General features: G+C 38.6%; 1 protein-coding gene across 1 annotated transcript in view; it reads left to right on the forward strand.

Annotated features, from left to right (window-relative positions):
• The window catches only part of Trim33 (tripartite motif containing 33), a 92,819-nt gene that overhangs the window by 22,516 nt on the left and 54,819 nt on the right, over window positions 1–15,484 (forward strand). The gene's annotated exons all lie outside the window — the stretch shown is intronic.

Consider the following 15,484-nt stretch of genomic DNA (forward strand, 5'->3'; position numbering starts at 1 on the left):
TTGTGAGCCACCATGTGGTTGCCGGGAATTGAACTCAGGACCTTTGGAAGAGCAGGCAATACTCTTAACCACTGAGCCATCTCTCCAGCCCTTATTATTCCTATCTTAATATAGCTACTCCAGCTTTCTTTTTAAATTTTATGGGCATGGGTGTTTTGTATCTCCCTAATCTGTGAACCAGTTGTGTGCCTGGTGTTCACAGATTTAGATTACAGAAGAGTGTGTCAAATCTGAAAATGGAGTTGTGAGCCACCATGTAGGTACTGGGACTCAGACCCAGGTCCTCTGGAAGAGCAGATAGCTCTTAGTTACTGAACCATCTCTCTAGGCATATGTACACCTTTCTCCCCTTGTTGCTTGCATGATATTCTTTTCCCACCCTTCTGCTTTGATTGTATTTGCATATCTGAGTGTAAACTGTCTTTCATTTACAACATACAGTCAGATCTATTCTTGTTTTTAATCTAATTTTTAAAAATCTTTGTCTGTCTGTCCGTCCATCCTGGGACTTGAATTGAGCTTGTTTTAAGTTACCACTGAGTTGTGACCCAAGTACCACTGTCTGCGTTTTGTTTCATACTTAATGCTCTTATTGGTAGAGTTGGATGTATACCTACCATTTTGGTTTATCTTATTTCTCATGAATTGGTATGTTCTTCTTCTAACATTGCTACCTTCATTTATTTGCTTTGGTTAAAATTTTTTTTTTTTTTTTTCCAGACAGGGTTTCTCTGTGGTTTTGGAGCCTGTCCTGGAACTAGCTCTTGTAGATCAGGCTGGTCTCGAACTCACAGAGATCCGCCTGCCTCTGCCTCCCGAGTGCTGGGATTAAAGGCGTGTGCCACCACCGCCCGGCTTGGTTAAAATTTTTGAGACAGGGACTCAGGTAGCCCCCAGTTGGCCTAGAACTGGCTCAGTAGCCAAGGATGACCTTGAACTTTGCTGCTTTCCCAAGTACTGACATTCCCACTCTAGTGCTGTCAGTTGTTTACTGACTTTTGTGTAATGATTTCAGGAAGTCATTTTAGCAAAGTCTTGTCATCCGCACCTGTGCTCGAGCTATAGTTTTTAGGTTAATCTTAGAGACAGTGTTCTGCCCAGAGGAGTATGCTTTTTAGTGACCTGTCTTGTCAACTTTGGTGTCATTTGTCCTGTAGAGTTGCCATCTTCATCTTAACTGTTTGCTAGCAGAATTTCTTGTTTTTAGGCTTGAAATTTTCTTTGTTTTGTTCCAAATGAAGTCATTTTCTTGGGGAAGAGCTTGGTAGCTCTATGTTCTTACGGCCTTCCTTTTCCCTGAGCAGATCTCTTTGTGTATGTGCACATTGGTTTTTACAGGCCCCACTGCATGAAGATCAGAGGACAAGGACAAGCTGGATATCTGTCCTTGCTTTCCACCTTTTTGTGACTAGTGTCTGTCTGTTTTGTCACTGAATGAATATGCAAGTCTAGCTGGCCAACAGATTTCGGGGATTCTTCCGTCTCTGCCTCCCATCTTGCTGTAGTAACACTGTGATTGTTACACACCTGGTTTTCACGTGTTCTGGAAATTCGAATAAAGGTCTTCACATTTGAGCAGCAAGTACTTTACCCACTGAGCCATCTCAGCCACCTGGGCAGATTCTTTGAGCCTTTGCTCTGGAGTGCGAGACAGGAATGGTGGCTTAGTTCTGAGATGACATGAGCAGGATGTTGAAGAGAAGAGGGGAGCTTGACTTTCCTGGAATGAATTCTTCATCCTACCAGTGAGCTGTCTCATTATCTTTTGGTCTGCAGTGCTTGGGACAGAATCTTTGCACTGGGAGTTGGGATTGGGGCAAGAAGGAAGCTCTAGATCTCTGGCTACACTGCCTTGGCTTTGGATTTGAAATTCAAACACGGGTGGGATAAGAAATACTTGTGGCTGTTCCTTCTTGGGGATGATAATGTATGTAGTCCTTGACCTGCATTTGACCAAAACCACCAAAAATGTCTTTTGGCTGTTTGACCTTGACCAAAAACACAAAAATGTCTGGGTGTGTTCACCTAGAGTGTTGCTTTCATTATTTTGATAGTAGGAGAGGTTTTTTTAAGATTATATTTTTTTATTTATGATTTTATGATTTATTATGATTTTAAGTAGTGTTTTGGCTAGTTTCTTTGGAACAGAGTCTCACATTGTAGCCCTATCTGGCCTGGAACTTATAGAGATACGCCTGTTTCTGCCTTCTGAGTTAAAGATTTGTTTTTTAAATTAATGTGTGTGTCTGTGTATGCGTGTGTGCACATAGCACACATAGAGACCAGAGGTATCAGATTTCCCTAGAGCTTTAGTTGCAGGTGGTTGTGAGTCAGTCTGTATGGATGCTGGGAATGGAGCTTTGCAAATTCATTAGGCACTCTTAACAACTGAGCATTTTCTCCACCTCAATTAGTTTCTTAATGTTTGCTCTAGATAAAATATCATCTGCAACTTTTAATTTGTTTTTTGATGATGCTTTGCTATGTGGAGCAAGTAATAGAAATTTTAGGCTGAATATGATGGCATACCTGTGATTCCATGGAAGGATGAGGTAGAAGGATTGACAATTTCTATGCCAGACTGGGCTATATAGTGAGACCATCTCAAAAACTAGTTCTTTCTGAAGACATTACTTGTTAGCTATTGATTTTGATCTCAGCTGACCTTCGTCACTGAAATTAGACGTGTTTAGGTCAGTGAGAGACCTTGTGTCATAGAAATAAGGTAGAACGGCCGGTCAGTGGTGGTGCACGTCTTTAATCCCAGCACCTGGGAGGCAGAGGCCAGCCTGGTCTACAAGAGCTAGTTTCAGGACAGGCTCCAATAACTACAGAGAAATCCTCTCTCAAATCAAAGAAAGAAAGAAAGAAGGTAGAACGTAATTAAGGAAGACATTTGATGTTGACCTCTGGTCTCCACATACCCACGTATAGGCAAGCTCATCTCCACATGCATGCATACAATTTTGGGCACTTGTTCCCTTGTGCATGCACATGTACACAGACCTCAGCCTAAGCAAAAATTTAAGAGTGTGGTATGTGTGTGCATATGTGTGTGTACTGGTACCTAAAGAGGCAAAAGATGTCTTATCTCAGGAACTGGAGTTAGAAGCAGTTATGAGCTGCCCGGCATAAGTGCTGGGAACCAAACTCAAAGTCGTTTGCAAGAGTAATACTTGCTTTTAATTGCAAACTGATTTTTAGTCTTTAAACAGAAATTTAACTGAGCTCCAATTCTGTTAAAAGCATGACAAAATCTGACAGGAAAAAAAAACACTTAATTTTTGTCTTTCAAGCTTAGTCTTTTAAAAATTTTATTAAAAGTAGAGTAACATTTTGAGAAAGTCTAGTTGCTTTGATAATAAAGTGTGAAAATCCATATAAGCATTTCAGTTATGTTCCACCTTATTTTGTATAAATTATGTAAGACTTATTTTCTGTAACTCTCATAAATTTACATCTATACCCTGAAGAAAGTACATTTGTAGATGTTGCATTTTTCATATATGTGTACCATTATATTGCAGATATAACATTTTTTTGTAAACATGGAGTCTAGTGATCTAATGAACAGATTTTAAATGTAGTCTTGCCTTTTTTATGACAATACTGATTTTAGCTTGATAGCCTTATAGTATACTCACTAAATATTAAAATTTCAAACTCCATAGCATTTATAACAAAATATGTTATTTATTAGCAGTGATCTAATGTTGAGCAAAATTAGCCTGTCTCAACATTGACAAAGTATATGAAAATATAATCTTTAAATTTATTTTTTTACCTTTTATGTGTATGGGTGTTCTGCCTACGTGCATGTCTGCACTATGTGCAGGCAGTACATGTGGAGGCCAGAACATCATACTGGATGTACTTGGACTGGAGTTACAGACAGTTCTGAGCTGCTGTGTGAGCTGGGAATTGAACCCGAATCTTTTGGAAGAACAACTGCTGATCCATTTTCAGTTTTTTTGTTTGTTTGTTTTTTGTTTTGGTTTATTTAGTTTTGTTTGTTTGAGACAAGTTCTCTAAGTAGTCCTGACTATTCTGGAATGACTTTGTAGATGAGGCTGGCCTTGAATGCTCAGATGTCTGTCTACACCTGTGCTAATTCTACATTCTCACCAACAGTTCCTAAGACTCTTTTGCTTCCCCAACAGCATTTGTATTCTATTGTCTTTTTAATAATGGCTGTTCCAACTGGAGTAAGAGCATAACTCATTGTCGTGGTGTTGGTTTGTATTTCTTTGTTATCAGTGATGGAAAATTTTCATATTTTGTGTGTGCATATGTACACGCACATATATTTGCACACGTGTACAAATGTGGCCACAGGGATTGAATTCAGGCCTTTGGGCTTGCAGCAAATATTTTTTACATGCTGAGCCATCTTGCCCATCCTTTAACAGTTTTTATATAGTTGCTGACCATCTCTATGTCTTGAGAAGTATCCAGATCACTTTTCCATTTCATTTGTTGTGATGGGGACTGATTACACACTAGGCTATTGCTCTGTTCCTGAGCTTCATTCTTACCTATTTGCCCATTTTTAGTTTGGATTATAACTACTACTGGTGTTTGCTATTGTTTTGTGTATATCCTGAGTATTAATTCCTACTCAAATGATTAATTTGCAGATCTTTTTCTCATCTTGAAGATTGTTTTTTTTTTACTTTGTTTCCTTAATTATATAGTTTATTTTTCTGTTTTTGATGCCTTTGCTTTTGAGTCTTCTATAGTTGTGTTTTGTAATTTGACCTTCCTGAGTAGTTTACTTCTCTTGCTTTTCTATTTTAATGACATCCAGGTTTTAAAATGTAGAAATCATTTATTTCATTCTTGCGAGCTTTTTTTTTTTTGAGACAGGGTTTCTCTGTGGTTTTGGAGTCTGTCCTGGAGCTAGCTCTGTAGACCAGACTGGTCTCGAATTCACAGAGATCCTCCTGCCTCTGCCTCCCGAGTGCTGGGATTAAAGGCGTGCACCACCACCGCCCGGCTCTCTGAGTGTTTTTAATTATGCTGCTGCCACCACTGTAGTCTCTCCCTCCTTTTTTTTTTTTTTTTTTTTTTTTTTGAGACAGGGTTTCTCTGTGGTTTTGGAGTCTGTCCTGGAACTAGCTCTGTAGACCAGGCTGGTCTCGAACTCACAGAGATCCGCCTGCCTCTGCCTCCCGAGTGCTGGGATTAAAGGCGTGCGCCACCACCGCCCGGCTCTCTCCCTCCTTTTTTGATTTTTAAAAAAGCTCTTCCCTTCTGTTTCCTCCTCCACTTTGCTTTTTCTCCCACCCCCCAACTCAGGTTTTCTTTTGTTTCTTCCATTAGTTTTGCCTTAGTAGGAATTTCCTCGCCTATTCAGATTGTTCAGCTTGGCTTCCCTCAAGTTACCGAATCTCCTTAAATGGGATATACTTGTTCTTTGCTTATTCATGAGTATGATTCCCTTTACAGGATCAAGTTGGTGCATGACTTTGTAGTTATTGGTCAGTGGTGAGCCAGCAGACCATGGTAGACAGGATACTTTGTTTCACTTGCCCTATACTGACTACATTTTCAAATTAAATGTTGTATTCCAGAAGAACAGATCCTCACTATTCCTGGTTGGCTAGTACAAATGGGGTTAGGATAGGTGTCTCTTGATCTTCTCTCTCTTTTTTTTTTTTAAATTTATGATCTTCTCTTAACTAAGACTCTTACTACAAGATTTAGATGACCTAAAGGGGAGTCAGTGACTAAGCAGATGCATTGGATCCTAGCAGTCATAGACTCCCCAGTCTTCATGGTTATGGGTCCACAGTTCATTGGGTCTGTACAGTTCAATACCTTCTTCTTACATCAAGAGAAAAAAATATAATTGTTTATATATGTTTATAAGTTTATATATGCAAGCAAACAAGAGCCCTGTGTCCTGTGACTATATTGTTAGACTCTGGATTTCTGTACTTTGGAATTGAATATTTTAAGAGCTATCTTGAAATTTCTTGATATGAGATACAGTTTCTGCCTACATTAGTGAAAAATTACACTAAACTTTATGTGAAAGACTATATAGTAAACGTTTTTGTAGAAATACAGAAATCATTTAAAAATAAACATTAACAGTTTTCCACTATTTTGTACATACATAATGTATTTCTATGGAATTTTCTCCGTATTTATACCCCCTTCCACTGAACACTTGACCAAATCATTCTTGGGTTAGTAGCTGAAATATTTTACTATTGGTTTGGTTTTGCTTTTGGGTTGAGATAGGATCTTTTTGTTGTCTTATTGCTCTAGCTAGGACCTCAAGAACGATATTGAACAGATATGAAGAGAGTGGACAACCTTGTCTTGTTCCTGATTTCAGTGGAATCGCTGGGAGTTTCTCTCCATTTAGTTTGATGTTGGCTTGCTGTATATTGCCTTAATTATGTTTAGGTATGTTCTTTGTATCCCTGCTCTCTCCAAGACCTTTATCATGAAGGGATGCTGTATTTTGTCATATGGTTTTTCGGCATCTAATGAGATGGTCATATGGTTTTTATTTTTCAGCTTATCTGTATGGTAAATTACATTGACAGATTTCGTATGTTGAACCATCCCTGCACATGTCAGATGAAGCCGACTTGGTCATAGTGGATGATGGTTCTGATTTTTTTTTTAAATTTTATTTATTATGTACACAGTGTTCTGTCTCCATGTATGCCTGAATGCCAGAAGAGGGCACCAGATTTCATTGTAGATGGCTGTGAGCCACCATGTGGTTGCTGGGACTTGAACTCAGGACCTCTGGAAGAGCAGTCAGCGTTCTTAACCTCTGAGCCATCTCTCCAGCCCTGGTTCTGATGTTTTCTTGGATTCAATTTGCTAGTGCTTTATTGAGTATTTTTGCATCAGTGTTCATGAGTGAGACTCTCTGTAATTCTCTTTCTTAGTATTGTCTTTCTGTGGTTTGGGTATCAGGGTAATTGTAGCCTCATAAAAAGAGTTTGGCAATGTTCCCTCTGTTTCTATTGTGTGGAATAATTTGAGGAGTATTGGTATTAGTTCTTCTTTGATAGTCTTCTAGAATTCTGAGTTGAAACCATCTGGTCCTGGGCTTTTTTTGGTTGTGAGACTTTTTATGACTGTTTCTATTTCTTCAGCAGTTATATGTCTGTTTAATTTGCTTATCTGGTCTTAATTTAATTTTGGTAATATTTATCCAGAAATTGCCCATTTCCTTTAAGTTTTCCATTTTTGTAGAGTATTGGTTTTCAAAATATGACCTGATGATCATCTATATTTTCTCTGTATCTGTTGTCATGTCTCCCTTTTCATTTCTGATTTTGTTAATTTGGGTATTCTCTCTCTGCCTTTTGGTTAGTTTGGATAAAGGTTTGTTTATTTTGTTGATTTTCTTTTTTCCCCAAGAACCAACTCTTTGTCTCATTGATTATTTGTATTTTTTTTGTTTCTATTTTGTTGATTTCAGCTATCAATTTGATTATTTCCTGCCATCTAGTTCTCTTAGGTGAGTTTGCTTCTTTCTGTTCCAAAGTTTTCAAATGTCCTGTTAATTCACTAGTGTGGGATTTTTCCAGCTTCTTTATGTAGGCATTTAGTGCTATGAACTTGCCTTTTAACACTGCTTTCATTGTGTCCCATAAATTTGGGTATGTTGTGTGATCATTTTCATTGAATTTTAGGAAGTCTTTAATTTCCCCCTTTATTTCTTCCATGACCCATTAATGATTCAGGTGAGCATTGTTTAATTTCCATGTGTTGTGGGTTTTCTGGAATTGGTATTGCTGTTGACTTCTAGTTTTAAAGCATGGTGATCTGATAAGGTACATTGGGTTATTCCTTTTTTTTTTTTTGTATTTGTTGAGGTTTTTTTTGTTACCTAGTATGTGGTCAATTTTTGAGAAGGTTCCATGAGGTGCTGAGAAGAAGTTATATTCTTTTGTGTTTGGATGGAATATTCTATGGATGTCTGTTAAGTCCATTTGAGTCATAACATCTATTCTTTTATTTCTCTGTTAATTTTTTGTTTGACTGACTTGTCCAGTGGTGAGAGGGGAGTGTTGGAAGTCTCCCACTGTTAGTGGTTAGTGTTTGGGGTTTAATATATGGTTTCAGCTTTAGAAGTGTTTCTTTGACCTATGAGGGTGCCTTTGTATTTGGTGCATAGATGTTCAGTTTTGAAATTTCCTCTTGATGGATTTTTCCTGTGACTAATATGAAATGTCCTTCTTTGTCTCTTTTGACTGGTTTTAGTTTGAAGTCTATTTTGTTAGATATTAAGATAGCTATACTCTCTTGTTTCTTAGGTCCATTTGATTGGTATATTTTCCCCCAACCCTGTACTCTGAGACGATGTCTGTCTTTGAGGTTGAGATGCGTTTCTTTTATGCAGAAGAGGGATGGATTCTGTTTTCTTATCCAATCTGTTAGCTTGTGCCTTTTTATAGGTGAGTTGAGTTTGTTTACATTAAGGGATATTAATGACCAGTGGTTGCTGTCTCCTGTTAATTTAGTTTTCATTGTTGGTGATGTTAATTTGTGCATTTTTTTCTTCTGGATTTGCTGTAATGAGATCATCACCTGTCTTTTTGTTGGTGTAGCCATCTTTCTTGGGTTGGAGTTTTCCTTCTAGTATTTTTTTGTAGGGCTGTGTTTGTGGCTAGGTATTAGTGAGATCTAGATTTGTCATGTTTTGTCCTTCTATGGTGGGGTTGAGGTAGAATCTTCCTCTATAGCCTAGGCTTGCCTAAACTCACAGCAGTCTTCCTGCCTCACTGTCCCAAAAGACTAGACTTATGTATGACTTTATTTTACATAAACATTTTTTTTAAAAAATATGTTCATTTGTTTTGTGTGTGAGCATGCGTGAGTGTGTATTTGAACATGTGGACATCATAGCATTCTTTTAAACATGTTATTTATATATATGCTTTATTTGTATGTATGTCTATGTACTACATGTGTGCCTATTACCCATGGAGAACTGAAGAGGGCATTGGATTCCCTGGAATTGGAGTTTCAAACAGTTGTGGCCCACCATGTTGGTGCTGGGAATTGAGCCTGGGTTTTTCAGAAGAGCAGCCAGTGCTCTTAACTGTTGAGCCATCTTGCCTGTCATATCATGGCATTCTTGAGGTCAGGACAAGTATAAGAGTCAGTTTTCTCTCTCCAACATGTGAGTCCTAGTGTTTAGAATAATGTTTTTGGTTTTTCATGACAGGGTTTCTCACAGTGTAACAGTCTTGGTTGTCCTGGAACTCCTTCATAGACCAGGCTGGCCTAGAACTCACAGAGATCTTCCTTCCTCTGCCTCCTAAGTGCTGGGATTAAAAGTGTGCACTACCACTGCCTGGCTCCGAACAACGGTTTTGTTGGTCCTACTTTATTTTTTAAACTTGGACTTTTGAAAAACATAGTTAACAATCTATAATTACCTTAATTTTATGCATTACTGTTTGAAAAGTGTGTGTGTATGTGTGTCTATAGGCGTCTGCCATGTTGAAAAAACTTCTAGTGTATTTTAAATGATGCCGAATATTAATTTTATTGTATATTGACTTATTGTTTTCTGGTTTCATAAGATTTTAAAATTTTAATTTGAAGATGTATAGATCCTTAAGGATATATGAAATTTAGCCAGGTGATTGATCGCACACCTTTAATTCCAGCATTTGGGAGGCAGGCAAATCTTGAGGTTAGCCTAGTCTACAGAGTGAGTTCTGGGACAGCCAGGGCTACACACAAAGACCCTGCCTGTCTCAAAACAACCACACACATTCAAAAAGAACATGTGAAACTAAGAATATTAGTAATTATTTACTGTAATATCTAATTATATTTCATTATATTTGACATCAGAATTGGGCTCAATATGATAATGTGTGTACATATCTTACCATAGAACTAATGCAGTAGATATTTTCATGAATAGTGCTAAAACTGACTTGTGGGAATTTGCTGGACATTTTTTTAAAATTATTTATTATGTATACAACATTCTGCCTCCATGTGTGCCCGCATGCCAGAAGAGGGCACCAGATCTCAGTACAGATGGTTGTGAGCCACCATGTGGTTGCTGCGAATTGAACTCAGGACCTCTGGAAGAGCAGCCAGTGCTCTTAACCACTGAGCCATCTCTCCAGCCCCAATTTGCTGGATATTTATGATCATAACCTAAACATATGTTGATATATGGTATTATATAGGTGTGAGCCAGTTCATAAATAGTTTTCTATATTATACCTCTAATTTTCTTTTCTTTATTTAGATTTATTTTATGTGTAAGAGTATCTGCATATATGTTTGTGTACCATGTGCATACAGTTCCCTCAGAGGCCGGGAGAGAGCATCAGAGATTATGAAACTAGAACCACAGATGGTTGTGAGGTACCATAAGGATGCTGGAAATTGAATCTGGGTCCTCTGGAAGAGTAAGCCTGTGGTCTTAACCACTGAGCCATCTCTCCAGCCCTCATCCAATTTCACTTGAATCAAGTAGTGGTTCTTTATTTGGCTTCTCTTAGTTATATTGTCTTTCTTTCTTTTTTTCCCAATTGTTTTGTCATAGTTTTCAACACTTCTCATCTTCAGCTCTCCATATGACTCTTAAAATCTGTCTGCTGTTATCTCTGTCTTCTGTTATTTTGTGGGACAAGCAGTTGAACCCAGGGCTTACAAATGTAGGGCGGAATAACTACTCAAAGATATCAGAAGGAAAATTTAGCATTGAGTAAAGATTTTTTTTTAGGTCATGCAAAGAACTGCTGGTCAAGTATGGTACATATTTAAAAGTAAATTGCTGCAGTGATGAGAAGCTAATTATAACTGATTAATGGGAAAGCAGTTTGCTATATGTTTATACACTTCAGTTTGAAAATGTTGGAAAGGTGCTTTTTGTGTCTTAGAACTCTTTTTCTTCTTAGATGTGTAAATATTGACATTTAAAGGTCCCGTGTCTAAGCTGGGGCCCTAACCTAAGTCCTTATGTATGCTTGGTAAGCTTTCTACTGCTGAGTTACATCCTTGCCCAGCCCAAGTTGTATCCTTTGCTTCTTTAGTAGTTATTGTTGCTTGTTAGAATTGGCTTAATTGAGAAGCTGGGGCTCAGTTGAGAAGCTATTTAAACAGTATTTACCTAAATCATACTTGTTACATTCAACTAAAACACCTTTCTCTCATTTTGAATAATTACGTAGTTTTCCATTAAAATTAACCATTTAGAAACTTCTAATTTCTTTCTTAACTACAAATACTGTATTCTCATCATAAAGTCATTTATTTATGTTTTTGTGTATATGTGAACCTCCTGTGAGTCCTTCAGGAGCTGTATAGTTTGTCTTTTTTAAAAAAGAAAGTGTGTGTGTGTGTGTGTGTGTGTGTGTGTGTGTGTGTGTATCTTTGTGTGTGCATGTGCCCGCACCATGAAGAACTATTTATCTGTTGAGATGGGGGAAAACAGAAGGAGAATAGCTAGATCCTGAAGCAAGAGGCCGCTGATCTTTTCTACAAAAATTGTTTAGCATGAAGGTAACAGCAGACAGATGTTACAAGAATGATAATTTTTCCTCGTCAGCTGGAAATCACCAGGTAGGCCAATCTGGCTAGCCAGCAAACCCCAGGGATCATCTTACTCTCTTCTTCTCCACCAAACTACCACCGGGGCTGACTTTTTAAGCATGTGATCAGGTTCTCAAGCAAGCATTTTACTTACTCTGTATCCCTTGCTAGAGAGTCTATTTGATTCTGCTGCATTTTTTCTTTTTTTTTTTTTTTTGGTTTTTCGAGACAGGGTTTCTCTGTGGCTTTTGAGCCTGTCCTGGAACTAGCTCTGTAGACCAGGGTGGTCTCGAACTCACAGAGATCCGCCTGCCTCTGCCTCCCGAGTGCTGGGATTAAAGGCGTGCGCCACCATCGCCTGGCTTTTCTTTATTTTTTAAAAAGATTATTTAAAGTGTGTGGGTGTTTTGCTTGTGCAACATGTGTATGATGTGCCTACAGAGGCCAGAATGAGGAATCAGGTTACCTGAAACTGGAATTACAGGTGGTTCTGACATGCCCTGCGGGTGAGTTGAACACGTTTTATCGGAGACAAGCCAGCGCTTTTAACCTCTGAGCCATCTAGCCCTAGCACGATTCTTTTTAATTTAGCTAGTTAATTTATCTTTAAACATTTATTTTACTTTTTAAATGAAGAGCATATGTGTGTGGATATGTGCAGGTGTATGCAGGTGCCCAAGGAGACCAAACTCATTGGACTCCCCAGAACGAGTTGTGGGTGCTGGCAACCAAATTCATGTCCTCTGTAATAGCAACAAATCCTCTTTACCACTGTCCCATCTATCTCTTCAACCTCTTAGTTTAATTTTCAGAAACATCTGTTTAGGTGTGTGAGTGTATATATACACACATAGGTGTCTGCTCTGTAGAAACCAGAATAGGACATTGGATCTCTGGGGCTGGAGTTGCAGGCACTTGTGAGTACTTGTTCTCTGAAGAGTCCTGTCATTTCCAAGAGCAGCAAGCACTTTTAACCTCTAATTGAATTCACAGAAATTCTTCTGCTGCTGTTTCCCAACTGCTGGGATTAATGAAGGTGCTGCTACCATGTCTGGCAACTTACTTTTTAGATTTTTTTTTAAGTTATAAACTGATTGGCCTAGTCGCCCAGACTTCTTAACTCTTGTAACTTATATTAGTCCATTCTTCTTGTCTATGTTAGCCACGTGGCTTGGTACCTTATTGGGTGAGGCAGTCACATCTTGCTTCTTCTGTGGCTTGGTCACAACTACAGACTAGGACTTTTTTCTTCTCAGAATTCTCCTGTTCTCATTGACCCACCTCCACCTCCTGTCTGGTTGTCCTGCCTATACTTCCTGCCTGGCTACTGGCCAATCAGTGTTAATTTAAAACATAATTGACAGGATACAGACCATACAGACCCACAGCACTTCCTCCTCTTTTTTTCTTTTTTTTTTTTTTTTAAAAAAACAAGAACTCTGAATCTAATAATCTTTGTTTAGCTTTTCTTCTGACTATTATTTATAACAACTTGTAACCAACATTCTAAGCAAAGGAAAATATCCATAGTCCATTTTTTTGGGAATATGGGCACAGTTTTCCAGGCTACTTCTGCTGGTTGGGGGCACTGATAATCTTATGGGGACCTTAAGAAAATTTAGAATTGTGATCAAGTCATGACTGGAGTATCCTGTGAGGCTTGATCATCTCAGGCAGCAGTCTTGAATCTGTTCTGGATGGGATGTAGAACTTAGACATCTGGGCCATCTATTCCTACCAGAGATTTCTCAGGTGATCTTCCTTGATCAAACCTAATTTTTCTTAATTCAGAATGAATCCACAGCCTCTTATTTCCTGTGGAAACAAAAACAAAACCTCTTCTCCAAAGTAACATACCTTTTGACTTCAATTTTGAAGTCAAGGTATTTTTATTTATTTACTTATTTATTTACTTATTTATTTATTTATTTTGGTTTTTCGAGACAAGGTTTCTCTGTGGCTTTGGAGCCTGTCCTGGAACTAGCTCTGTAGACCAGGCTGGTCTCAAACTCACAGAGATCTGCCTGCCTCTGTCTCCCGAGTGCTGGGATTAAAGGCATGCGCCACCATCGCCCGGCATCAAGGTATTTTTAAAATACCTATCTTAGAATAATTTAGCAGCATTTATAAACAAATATCTTTTAGCAGTTTTTGCTCCTTCCTCAGCATTCAAACAATATAGATAACATAATAAGATACAGTATCCAGACTCTTTGTACTTTTCGTCTTTACGTAGCTTTATTTTTTTTAAATATTTATTTATTTATTATGTATACAATATTCTGTCTGTGTGTATTCCTGCAGGCCAGAAGAGGGTACCAGACCCCTTTACAGATGGTTGTGAGCCACCATGTGGTTGCTGGGAATTGAACTCAGGACCTTTGGAAGAGCAGGCAATGCTCTTAAGCTCTGAGCCATCTCTCCAGCCCTACGTGGCTTTATTTTAACTTCTATTTCTTTTACTTATATTTTAAATTTTTGGCTTTTTGAGACAGGGTTTCTCTGTATCTTTGGCTGTCCTGGAACTCACTCTGTAAACCAAGCTGTCCTTAAACTCACAGAGATCCACCTGCCTCTGCCTCACAAGTGCTGGGATTAAAAGTGTGTGCTACCACACCTTGAATTCATGGAAGTCTGCCTGTCTGTGTCTCCCACGTGTTGGAATTAAAGGTGTGTGCCACCACACCCAACCACTCCCAACTACTCTCTTTATTTTAAAGACTTTAACCTTTTTTCCCCTTTCCCAAGCCTGCATATATTTTTAACACATTGTAAACCATTGAGAGGTTTTCTTTGTCTTTGAATCTCTCTTTACTGTATGTATATCTCTCTTTTTCTGACCACATGAGTCTTTAATTTGCTAAGCAATATGACTAGGATTAAAGCTGTGGCTTTGGCTGGATCTGGCCCATTCCTTAGCTTTCTGAGATTTCAGCCTCATGGCGGACGTATACCAGTGGAGCCATTTTTATTGCCACAACTCTGTGGTGTTTCAAGGTCTCCACCACCAAGTAAGCTGCAGCAGTCTGCTCACAAACCACACTCAAATGCTCTGTAGTTGGACCTCCTGTCTGAAAGAGTCAGGGTTTGCGCTGGCAGGACAGCCCAGAAAGCCAGCATTTTAAAATGGCGCACCCTTTTCCTTGCTATGGCTGAAAACCAAAAAGCATGTGGTCAGCTTTTCATCAACACCTTTTAAGTGTTTTGTGGCAGAGCCTCTTAAAAGGGCTATAAAGTTTTTGCAGCTAAAGCTGAGTCAGGAAGCCTTTCTTAAAAGAGAGTTTTTGCTTGCCTCTAGCAAGCAGAGCAGACCTGGGAAATTGCTGCTACCAAGAAACTATGTGTAATGCTGTTATTTTGTGTCTAGAATTACTTCTCAAGCTCTTTTAGGCTTTATGTGGATGCAGTTGTCCACACATTGGGCACCATTCTGTTGTCTGAGTTTTCTGTCCTTCCCGGTTCCCACAGTCATTACGTCCCAAAGAAATCACACAGAGGTCTGCATCAGTTATAACCTGATTGGTCTAGTGACCCAGACTTTTTATTAACTCTTATAACTTATATTAGCCCATTATTGTCTATGTTGGCCACGTGGCTCAGTACCTTATTCAGCAAGGTAGTTACATCTTGCTTCTTCTGTGGCTGGGTCAGGCATTTTGCTTGCCTATGTGTGAGTACTTGTTTCTCATGTCCTTTTTCATGCATCCATAGTTTTGGTTAACCCTTTCTTACCTTCTTTCCTCTATCCTTGCTTAAATTTCCATACCTTCTATTCTCATTTCTAATTTTATTACATATGTGTTGTGCTATTACTGCCAAAACTTCCTTATTCCCCCTCTTGTGGGCTCCTTTTTAGTTACCTGACCTCTACATATACTCCCATGTAATATCTCTCTCTCTCTCTCTCTCTCTCTCTCTCTCTCTCTCTCTCTCTCTCTCTCTC

Source organism: Microtus ochrogaster, chromosome 21 (genome assembly GCF_000317375.1).
Source record: "Microtus ochrogaster isolate Prairie Vole_2 chromosome 21, MicOch1.0, whole genome shotgun sequence".
Taxonomy (NCBI): Eukaryota; Metazoa; Chordata; class Mammalia; order Rodentia; family Cricetidae; genus Microtus; species Microtus ochrogaster.